The sequence below is a fragment of the Piliocolobus tephrosceles genome, chromosome 10 (assembly GCF_002776525.5).
Source record: "Piliocolobus tephrosceles isolate RC106 chromosome 10, ASM277652v3, whole genome shotgun sequence".
NCBI classification, from domain to species: domain Eukaryota; kingdom Metazoa; phylum Chordata; class Mammalia; order Primates; family Cercopithecidae; genus Piliocolobus; species Piliocolobus tephrosceles.
This window is the reverse complement of record NC_045443.1, coordinates 45,743,906-45,756,073: the sequence shown is the minus strand read 5'-3', so window position 1 is coordinate 45,756,073 and position 12,168 is coordinate 45,743,906. Positions and strand designations below refer to the sequence as shown.

At 42.0% G+C, this 12,168-nt stretch overlaps 1 pseudogene; it reads right to left on the bottom strand.

The window, feature by feature from the left end:
- Window positions 1-2,311: 2,311 nt before the first annotated feature.
- On the bottom strand, window positions 2,312-3,323 carry LOC111541769 (annotated as a pseudogene).
- Window positions 3,324-12,168: the final 8,845 nt, after the last annotated feature.

The window sequence follows — 12,168 nt, the reverse complement described above, 5'->3', positions numbered from 1 at the left end:
TAAAGGCCTGGGTGTTCAAGTTACTCTCACACTGAACCAAGCAGAGCCTTGTGTCAGAGAGAGCAAAAGGTATGGATAGAAAAGGGAGAGTGCTCCATGATGAGAGGTCACTCAATAGGCCACGGGAAAGATAAGACATAACTTGTGCTGCACTAGTGCTACCAGAAATGAAAACCCATTTTTAAGACTGAGTTGAGGCCGGGTGCAGTGGCTCACGCCTGTAATCCCAGCACTTTGGGAGGCCGAGGCGGGCAGATCACCTGAGGTCAGGAGTTTGAGACCAGCCTGGCCAACATGGGGAAACCCCATTTCTACTAAAAATACTTAGCCGGGGGTGGTGGCGGGTGCCTGTAATCCCAGCTACTTGGGAGGGTGAGGCAGGAGAATGGCTTGAACTTGAGAGGCAGAGGTTGCAGTGAGCCAGATCATGCCATTGCACTCCAGCCTGGGCAACAAGAGTGAAACTCCATCTCAAAAAAAAAAAAAGAAGAGAAAAGAAAAAAAATACTGAGTTGAAAAAACCATGAGATCCTCAATGTCAGAGGTCATTTATGATTCATATGCACTCCCAGTCCTAAGCAATAATTAACCCATGGAAAATATACAATTTATTAAATGCTTTTATTAATAAATTTAGAATTTTATTCCAAATAAAATAATAATTATACTAAATTTATTAATTTAGAATTTTATTCCAAATAAATCCAAAATTATTTGGAATCATTTTATGGAATTAAAATTGGAAGGCCCTGTAATCAATCAATCAATCAATCACAGTCTGTTTCCCAATCAACATTTCCAGCCTCATCTCCTAGCCAAATACTCACTTGTATATATTCACTTTTGTTCTATATCCCAAGGTACATGCAAGAGAAAAGGTGAAAAGGTAGTGGAGGAAAATCCTCAGAAGGCAGCGCAGAAAAACCATTCTTGGGGTTGATGAGAAAGAGTAGGTTTGGCATGGAGAAAAATGAAGAAAGATATTCAAGGGAAGTTGAACTAGTTTCATGTCTTCTAACTGATAAGATGGATGGCTGAGATTCTCAGTCCCTTTTGTTACCCTCATCATCACTTCCCCTTCATTCTCGCAATCCCAATCTAACTCTCTTGTGGCACCAGTAGAACAACCCTGAGAAAAACTTAGCTGATGTTCACTTGATTTAGAACTTTGCTGATCAAATAAGAATTTAGTAGGCTTCTTATCTATTACACTTCTAGAAACAGTATGCCATAGGTCTATGTGAGTCAAGCTATTCTGACTGCTGATTTGACTCTGCTGTCCATTGTGGTGACCAGGTACACCTTGCCTTTGGAGGTTGAGTGCTGCCACTTGGCCTCTGCCACCTCAGGATGCAGTTACTCCCATTGAATTTAGGTTTCCCAATTCAGTGACTGCAGTCCTCACTGTAAGGTCTGGGCTACAGAGAAGAGAGATTACAGAGCTCTTCAAGGATGCCAGGGCTTCCCTATTTCTTAGTCATAGTGAAAAGTGTGTCTTCTGGGCCCTCTCATGTGGGTGAGTAGGTCTTAAGTAACAAATCCACTGTAACATTTCAATATCCTTAAGCCTTTGAATCCTTTCTCTACATTAAATCAAGGCAGATCCAGCATTTCTAATTCACTTACTGTGTCCCACCTTTTGGTTCATGTTTCAGTCAACCAACTGAGCAAACTGTTAGAATCCTTCCTAGCTCCCCAAGCTGCAACATTAAATGCAGAATTTCTGCTTTAGTGAGCCTATATCAATACATTTGGCTTTATTCAACTTTATGTTCCTTCCATCATTATCCCACAACTTCAATATCTATTTCCATGCATGTTCACTGGATTTCTGTCTGTATAAATTAGAAAACCAAGTAATTCTTCTGGAGTGTAGTGCATGTCCTCATGGGTCACACTTTGTGCCTCACCTTTAGAGGCCTGCAGGGACTTGGGTCTAGCTATAGTTTTAGAACCAAAGAGGAGTGATGGGTATGGGTTCTGAGGAGAATCGGCATTGTCTGGCATGGGAACTGCCCCAGGGGAGGCAATTATAGTTTCTTCAGGCAATGTGGGATTAATTCCCTCAGACAGGGACAGAGGCTGCTGTTGCTGGGGTTGGGGAAGCTGCTACAAATGGGGATTGATTTAGAATTTTATTCTAAATAAAGGCCAATTCCAATTGGAAAATACAGTCACCTCATTTTGTTAGACATCCACTTTCAATCCCACAGTCTCCATCTTTTTATTGCAGTGGTCTGTAGTCCGTCAGACTTTGAAGAAGGAGCTACACTGAAATCAATCCAGGAAGAAGTCAAAAGCTGTCCTGTCCTCAGTGAGTGTGTCCTGGGATGAGCTGTTCCCTGAGCCTATGCAGAGTCCCCTTCACCTCTTGGTTCTTGAGGTTGTGGATGATGGAATTGACATGGGCATGAACACTGTATAGAGGACAGAGAAGACCTTTAGAAGCAAGGGAGACATGTGCTATTGGGGCCACATAGACCACAATGAGGATGCCATAAAATACCCCAACTATGGTGAGGTGGGAGGAACAGGTGAAGAAGGCTTTTTGCCTCCCATGGCCTGAAGGTATTTGCAGTACAGCCCTCAATGAAGGCATAGGATGCCACAATCAGTAGGAAGGGGGCCAGTGTCAGGAAGACTGAGATGCTGACTTCAGCTCCTTACATGACTCCCACATTCCCGCAGAACGGCCTGACTACTGGAGCAAACTCACAGAAATAGTGGTCAATCTCCCTGCTGCCAGGACAGAGGTGCTGCCAGGGCCATAGTGAAGGCAGAGAAGAAGCCACTGAACCAAGCACCAGCGGCCAGGCAGTGACAAAACCAGGTGCTCATCAGGGCAGGATAGTGAAGGGGGCAGCAGATGGCCAAGTAACATAGGACATGGCAGACAGCAGGAGGCACTCAGCTGCAGCAAGTGAGGAAAACACATAGAACTGAGCCAGACAGCTGACTAGCGAGATGAATTCCCTCCCCTCCAGGAAACTCTGCAACAGCCACAGTATGATGTTGGAGGTATAGCCAATCTCCAGCAGGGAGAAGTGGCAGAGGAAGAAGTACATTGGTGGGTGGAGTGTCCAACTAGAGGCCACAGCCAGCAAGATGAGGGCATTGCCCCTGACTGTCACCACATAGATGGCCGGGAAGAGAGTGAAGGGAAGGAAGCCCAGGTATTGCAACTCCCTGAAGCCCACTAGGATCAGCCAGGTGGTCTGGTTCCCACTGTCACCACTGGACTGCTTTTTCTTCCAGCTCTGGGTCCAAGAGAAGAGAGAAAGGTAGTTAATATTAACCAATATACTATTATGGCCACACTCCATGCTTGGCTTATCCATTTATTCATCACAGCACGCATTGGAGACAGGCCTTATTGTCTCCCAGATGTGGAAGAGAAACTAAGACCCGTTTATTCAAGTCAATTATTCAAGGTTATTATGATGGAGTCATGATGTGAACCCAGGTTTGCCTGACTCTAAGACTCCCGAATGGTCTACTGTTCTACGGTGCTTTCCCAACCTGCTCCACCCACCTTTTTTTGTTTTTGTTTTTTTTTGAGATAGGGTCTCACCCAGGCTGGAGTGTAGTGGTGTGCTCACAGCTTGACTTCCTGGGCTCAAGCCATCCTCCCACCTCAGCCTCCCAAGTAGCTGGGACTAGGAGCACATGCCACCCTGCCTGGCTACTTAAAAAAAATAATAGAAATGAGGTCTCCCTATATTGTCCAGGCTGGTCTCAAATTTCTGGGCTCAAGCAATCCTCCCAAAGTTCTGGGATTATAGGCGTGAGCCACTGCACCTGGCCCCGAACCCTCTTTAAGTGATAGAAATGTCAAAATTAGAGAGCAGCATAACGTTCTTCCAATCAGCAGGGGACTATTTATCTGGAGGTCCCGGCTGGGCACCAACAGGAGGACCACAGCTTGTGAACTGTGGAAAGGTGGGAGGCGTGCCCATTGCCTCCAGGAGAGTTGGTCCTACTCTGAAGTCATGCACGTTCCTGAGGCTGCCACTCATCTCAGACTATTTTTTCTTTCCAAGAAAATGAGACTTGGAAATCCAGATGAGCAATCTGTATCATCTATTCAGGAAGATATGCGACACAGAAAGATCTGAATTAACCCAGATCCCACTCCCCTGGGAAAGCACTCTTTCTCCTTGGACAAGTGGCCTGGTGACCTTTGGTAAAGCCATTTCCATACTTTGCCCAGTCTCTGATCAGTTTGTTGGAAACTGGAAACACTCTAATTTTCTTGGTTCTCCTGCCTTATATTTTCCATACAGGTCAAATGCTCAGTTTGTCTTAACTAACCGTGGGTTCTTTAGAAACTGCTCTTCTGGTATAGGTTTCCTTCTCTCAGTTATGGCAGCACTACCTTTCCACCAAACGCATAGGAGGACCTTGTGGAATGAATAAATAAATGAATATATGAATTAGTTACGATAATTTTCCAACAGCAAAGTGCCATGAAAAAATTGCAGCATCTGACAGTTAATGCTAGAGTCAGACAAAGAGACATTTAAGTGACTACTAAAAGAGAGGAGGAATCATTGGGTCATCTCCTATAGTTGAGGGAATGTTGGAAGCTTGAGATGGAATCATAAATAAGAATGGATATGGAAGTCAAAAATATGTGTGTGTGTAGGAGGAAGAAACCAGAAAACACAATGTGATAGAGAGTTTTCTCACTTTTGAAATTAAGAAAGATGACATCTCACATTAGCTGATAGCAGTGAGAACAGAGGGTTTTTCTGTTCCTGGCCTGATTCTACCTTTTCCTTTGGCTTTGGACTTACATCATGCAGGCCCACATTCAGTCATATGGGAATACAGACACAGAACAAACCGAGTACTTTCATATGTATTTGAACATATTCTGTCTTCTATATACTAATGATAAGTTCTTAAGAAGCCAAGGAGTGACTTGAATTGAGAGTGAAATAGGACTGACTCTGGGTTTAGCAGAGAGAGGGAGCAAAGGAAGAAACTAGTTAAACTAACCAAATCAATCAACCAGTCAACTGACCCAAAACTTTTGAAGTCTACACTCTGAGACAATGCTTATGATTATAAAGTTAGAAGCACTGCCCTTGCCAACCAGTGAATTTGACCTTGGTCCCTGGTAAAATTCTTAAATAGATGCTTTATAGAATAGTTGGAAGTCCCATAAGGGATCACCAGGATCTTTGTAATGCTGAACCTAATGTAAAACCTCATATAATATCTTTTATTGACAGTATTAATAATTTAACAATCAGGAGAAAGGAGCAGAGAAAGGGCATATTAATCTCTGTAAAGCTTCATAAAAAGATGATGACTGTGGCTTAGAGATAATGCTTTTGGTTTGGCTACCATACACCAAAATTATTCATTAATGACTAAAAATCTGGAGAAATCTGTCTAGTGAAAAGGAGAAGGTGTTGTGGATCTTATTTTCACCACCTAATTTAGTAATGACTTCAATAGACATAGTAAGCATGCATGGCTCATCACACTTCAGATGATATGAAACAAAGAGGGAAAATCAATATTATAGGCGACAATTATAATTCAAAATAATCTTGTCTTTTGGAATGCCAAACTAAAAACAAGATGGAATTTAACAGAGGCACATATAAAATCTGCATGTAGATTTTAACAACCAGTTACACAAGTATAGGGAAGGGTAAGACTCAACTTAGTAGCCATTTATGTGAAGATAATTTGGGCTTTTTGTTGACTATCATGAATTTTTTTTTTTCTTTTTGAGAAGGAGTCTGGCTCTGTTGCCCAGGCTGGAGTGCAGTGGTACGATTTCAGCTCACTGCAACCTCCACCTCCTGGGTTCAAGCCTTAGCCTCAGCCTCCCAAGTAGCTGGGACTACAGGTGTCCACCACCACACCTGGCTAATTTTTTGTATTTTCAGTAGAGACGGAGTTTCACCATGTTACCTAGGATGGTCTCGATCTCCTGACCTCGTCATCTGCCTGCCTCGGGCTCCCAGAGTGCTGGGATTACAGGCGTGAGCCACCATGCCTGGCCCGACTATCATGAATTAGGGCTTGAAAACTGAAATACAAGGAATATATGAATAATGTGGAGAATCTGGAAAAGACAAAATGAATGGAAGAGTATGATAACTTTTAAAATATTTGAGAGACTCTCATAAAGAAGAGGGATTATATTTAATCTACAGAACAAGGACTAAGGGTGTGGTGGTGCTGGAAAACCCATGACTACTCATCTGTGCTGCCTTCCTAGAGGTGATTCTTAAGGGGCTAACTATTGTTATTTACTGCATTTTTTGGGGGGCATGAAAATAAGATGAGGCTCGGGGGACAGGGTTAGTGCGGGTGAAGTGGAATTTCTTCCTAGAGCCTCCAGAAGTTTGTTGGCAAATATGGGCCTCATCCACAGGAACCTCCCAGAGCAAACAAGACATTTAAAAAATATGATAAGCTCTCTTCCATATATTTAGGTTGGGTCAGTGGTGGTTCTCTCTGTAGGCAGAGAGCAGTGTTGACCCAGATGAACTCCAGGTACTCAGGCTCAGTGGAGATGGAGTGGACCTGCTTTGGGCTTGGAGTCAACTTCTCTCCTGGATGTCTTTACACCTAGACTAAATTCTTCTGCCAGCTGACAGCTCTGTGGACTTTCTGCTTCTCTTCTGTGACGTCTCCACATGTTATTGACTCCCTACACCCTAGGGCGCTCACAGAAGACAGTTGTCCCTATTCCGTATATGCTGCTATGGATGCAACTGCCTTTTCTAGAGGAGGAGAGCACCCCTCCCTTGTAGGGGCTGGAGAAGAGCCTCCTTGGAGAGGAGATGTAGTTTGGAGCCAACTGGAGAAGCTGCATCTATCTTTTGGTTCCAGGGAAATGTTCAGGTCTACAAGGGACCCCATCCATGTGTTTCATTCAAACCTAATGACTTCCCCCTTATGAGCAGGGAAATACCGGCAAGACATAAGAATAACCATAATAGCCAAATGCAGTGGCTCATGCCTATAACTCCAGCACTTTGGGAGGCTGAAGAGGGAGGATCACCTGAGCCAAAAGTTCAAGACCAGCCTGGGAAACATAGTAAAACCCCATCTGTACAAAAAAATTAAAAAAAAAATTAGCCAGGCATGGTGGCACATGCCTGTAGTCCTAGCTACTCTGGAGCCTGTGGTGGGAGCATCGCTTGAGCCCAGGAGGTTGAGGATACAGTGAGCCATAATTGCGCCACTTCACTCCAGCCTGGGTGACAAAAAAGAAAATAGTCACGATGAAAGCCAGCATTTATGGAATACTTTATAATTCATAAAGCAAATATTAACTGATTAACTGATTTAATAAATATTCAGTTCTCAGAATGAACCCCAAGGTGAAATGTATATTACAACTTGCTCTTGCAGCATTGGGATGAGCTATCAAGAGTGTTGAGAGGTGAAGCCAGCTGGACTTCTGGGTCGGGTGGGGACTTGGAGAACTTTTCTGTTTTACAAGAGGATTGTAAAATGTACCAATCAGCGCTTGGTAGCTAGGACTGTAAAACCCACCAATCAGCACTCTGTGGCTAGCTAGAGGTTTGTAAAATGTGCCAGTCGGTGCTCTGTAAAAACGCACCAATCAGTGCTCTGTCTAGCTAAAGGATTGTAAATGCACCAGTCAGCACTCTGTGTCTAGCTAAAGGATTGTATACGCACCAATTAGCACTCTGTAAAATGGACCAATCAGCACTCTGTAAAATAAACCAATCAGCAGGACATGGGTGGGGTCAAATAAGGCAATAAAAGCTGGCCACCTCAGCCAGCAGTGGCAACCCGCTTGGGTCCTCTTCCACGCTACTGAACCTTTGTTCTTTCACTCTTCACAATAAATCTTGCTGCTGCTCACTCTGTGGATCCGCACCATCTTTAAAGAGCTGTAACACTCCCTGCAAAGGTCTGCCGCTTCATTCTTGAAGTCAGAGATACCATGAACCCACCAGAAGGAAGAAACTCGAGACACATCTGAGGAAGAAACTCCGGACATACCAGCTTTAAGAGCTGTAACACTCACCGCGAAGGTCTGCGGCTTCATTCTTGAAGTCAGCAGGACCAAGAACCCACTGGAAGCAACCAGCTCCAGATACAGTGTGACCTCTAAGGGCTAAATCAACAGGCTTTCTACCCTGGCCTGGGTTAGGACCCTGGGGTCCTGCTTTGATCTCTGAGCAGGGAGGAGGCAAGAGGAAACTGACAGATAACTCTGTAGGTATTCTGTCCTGTTTAGTTTGATAGTTTAACATCACAGATTAACATAAAACCAGGTCGGATCCCTTCAAGATAATGGAGACAGACAGTAAAAATGCAGCTGAATGACAAATGTAAATAGGAAATCCCACGGTAGTAGTATAGCACTGAATTTCTTCCATAGGAAGCAGAGAGCAGATGTGGGCCAGGAGGAGGACAGCACAGGCTCTGGGCTGGGGCTGAGATTTTCTAGGAACAGTCTGGCATGGCACTTCCTGGAAAAACTGAACAAGTGCGTGACATTGGCAGAAGAGAGGCAGAGTGGAGAGTCTTAGGTGAAGAAAAGGTGACTCAGTCTCAAGTAAAGTCTCAATAAAGCTTATAATACCTCAATATGAGCAGTAAAACTTCCTGGTGAGCCCTTCAGGATAAACTAGTTTCAAAATGTACTTGTAGATAACTACATGAACTAGTATTCTCAATAAGGCTCTTAGCTAAATCCAGTAAGATGTTGGACGACATGCAATAAAAATAAAGTTTTGCTTTGAAATAACTGGTCATCCTAAGCCATCCTTCATGAAGATAATTGGAAAACCAAACCAACTGTCTTTCAAGACTAATCTTAGATCATGATAAAAAAACATATGTCAACAATACATACACATTATAATAACTGCTAAATTTATTTCTAGTTTTTTATGTGCACTTTTTACATAGCTATAATTATTATCATATGTACAATTTGAATCCTGATGTTTCACCTAACATTTTATTATAAGCATGTTATATATCCCACATTTAAAATAATAATATAATATTCATTATGTAGCTGTAGCACAATTTGCCTAACCATTTTTTTCTTGGAATCTTTGGGTTGGGAGGGACTGTAACTATATATACGCCAACATTTCACTAAGAGGGGAGGTTATTTATTCTCTTTGTATGTATTTCAACTGAAAAGAAGACAGTATCTTTTTAGGTTATTTCAGTGTTTCAACAAGTCAAAAATTTTAAAACATTTATTTAACAATATTTTTGAGCAATGAATCATGATTGCATACATTTATGGGATACACTGTGATGATATATGTATAAATGTGGCAGGATTAAATCAAGCTAATTAACATATCCATCACCTCACTTACCTATCTTTTTTTATGGTGAGACATTTGAAATTTACGCCCTGTTTTGAAATAAATAACACATTATTATTGAACATATTCACGCCACTGTTGCAATAGATCCCAAGAACCATTCTTCCTACCTGAAACTTTGTACTCTTTGATCAACAACTCCCCATTCCCTCCTCTCCACCCCGCTCCCCAAACCCTGGTAGCCATCCTTCTAGTTTCTACTTCTATGAGATCAACTTTATTAGATTTTACATATAAGTGAGATCATGAAGTATTTGTCTTTTTGTGCCTAGCTTATTTCACTTAGCATAATGTCCTACAGATTCATCCATATTGTTGCAAATGATAGGATGTCCCCCCTTTTAAGGCTGAATAGTATTTCATTGTGTATATATGTTACATTTTCTTTATCCATTCACCCGTTGATGGACACTTAGGTTGTTTTCATATCTTGACTATTGTGAATAATGTCGCAATGAACAGGAGGGCGCAGCTATTCCTTTGACATATTTGTTTCAGTTCCTTTGGATATATATCCAGAAGTGGGATTAGTAGGTTGTATGGTAATTCTATTTTTAGTTTTTTGAGGAACCTCCATATCATTTTTCATAATGGGTGTACTAATTTACATTCCCACCATCAATGTATAAGAGTTCCCTTTTCTCCACATCCTCTCCAACACTTGTTATCTTTCGTCTTTTTGATAAAAGTCATTCTAACAGGTATGAAGCAATATCTCATTGTGGTTTTATTTGCATTTCCCTAATAATTAGTAATGCGGAGCAGTTTTTCATGTATTTATTGGTCATTTATATGAGAAATGTGTTTCTCATATAAATGAGAAACATAAATGAGAAATGAGAAACATAAATGAGAAACAGGTCATTTATATGAGAAATGACAGTTTTTCATGTATTTATTGGTCATTATATTTGAGAAATGTCTGTTCAGGTCCTTTGCCCATTTTTTAATTGGGTTAACTTATAAATAAATGTTTTGGAGCTCCACACATGTTAGGCATTATTGGATGATCAAGACATAGGATCTGCCTGCAGATTAACAGGTACAGGATGGAATATGTGACAACTGCTACAAAAGAACTGCATAGTTTATTGAGAAGGGATTAAGGGAAGTTAATGCAGAGAGTGGAATACGCACTAGAATTTAAAACAGTAAAGGTTTTAGAAAGTTAAAAATGAGGGTAAGGGTCTTCAGCTTGCACCCATGAAGGAGTGACTGGTACCAGTCTAGTCCTCCTGATGTAAACAACTACAAAATGGACAACATATAAAATATCTGTTTTCAGCTATTAGAAAACATATAGCACAGAACCTTAATCCCTTAGAGAAGGGAAGTAGTTGAGGTGAGCCCTACTATCACATTAGTTATTCTGTCTTGACACACTTTCTAGACCTGGAATCTAGGAGAGCCTAAGCTGAGGAGACAGAGATCAGAGTTTTGAGAGGCAGAGATTGTTTAAATTTGTAGGGCAGAAGAGGAGTGAGGTAAGTGAGAAAGAATTTCAGAAACTTATGTGGGAATCTCATGAGACTTTGGCTGAATATTACTAGGAGCTGTAAGTTAAGTAACCACTAGAACTCATACAGAATGGGAGATGTTAGAGCTCCAACCATTCAGGTTGGAAAGATATCATTGAAAACTGGGGGCATTCAGCAGATACCTCGGAAAGGCCACACCTTAGGTATAGGTATAAATCAGTCCAAGAATAAAAGCTAATCTAACCTATTCTAACAAAACTTAAAAACAAAGCTTGAAGACATTAAACTGAACCTTAAGTACCTTAACTGTCTACTAGAACAAGGCCAAGCGGATCACGAGGCCAGGAGTTCGAGACCAGCCTGACCAACATGGTGAAACCCCCTCTCTAGTAAAAATACAAAAATTAGCTGGGGGTGGTGGCATGCGCCTGTAATCCCAGCTACTCAGGAGGCTGAGGCAGGAGAATGGCTTGAATCTGGGAGGTGGAGGTTGCAGTGAGCCGAGATCGCGCCACTGCACTCCAGCCTGAGCGACAGAGATGCCATCTCAAAAAAAAAAAAAAAAAAAAAAAGAAAAGAAAAAAAGAAAACAAAATCCAGACACCCAACAACAGAATATCCATAATGTCCAGCATCTAATAGAACAATTAGTAGAAATACAAAGAAGCAGATACATGTGACCACTAACCAGAGAAAAATGATAAAAGGCATCAGCAAGATGGCAGAATAAAAAAATCCCAGACCCTCTTTCCTCCATGAAAACATGAACTTAACAATATATAAACCTGTTTGAAAAATCCAGAAACCAGTTAATAGGTTCTTGCCCCTCAGTCGAGTGTGAAGGCAACTCCATCAAAACTTAGCAGGAAAATTTATGGCATTCACTCACCAGAGCCCTTCCCTCTGGCACGGCACGACATAATCTGGAGGAAACCTCCAACTCTTGACTTCTTCCTAGGAAGGGAAAGGAGTGAAATGTACATCTAGCATTTTGACTTTTGAAGGTGCTGCTGAGGGAGCTGCCCAAATTTAAGCACTGACAGGAACAGGGCTCAGGTTGGGGCTGACCAGTGACAGACTGGATTAAAAAAATATGGCGCATATACACCATGGAATACTATGCGGCCATAAAAAAGGATGAGTTTGTGTCCTTTGTAGGGACATGGATGCAGCTGGAAACCATCATTCTCAGCAAACTATGGCAAGAACAGAAAACCAAACACCGCATGTTCTCACTCATAGGTGGGATTTGAACAATGAGATCACTTGGACACAGGAAGGGGAACATCACACCCTGGGGCCTATTGTGGGGAGGGGGGAGTGGGGAGGGATAG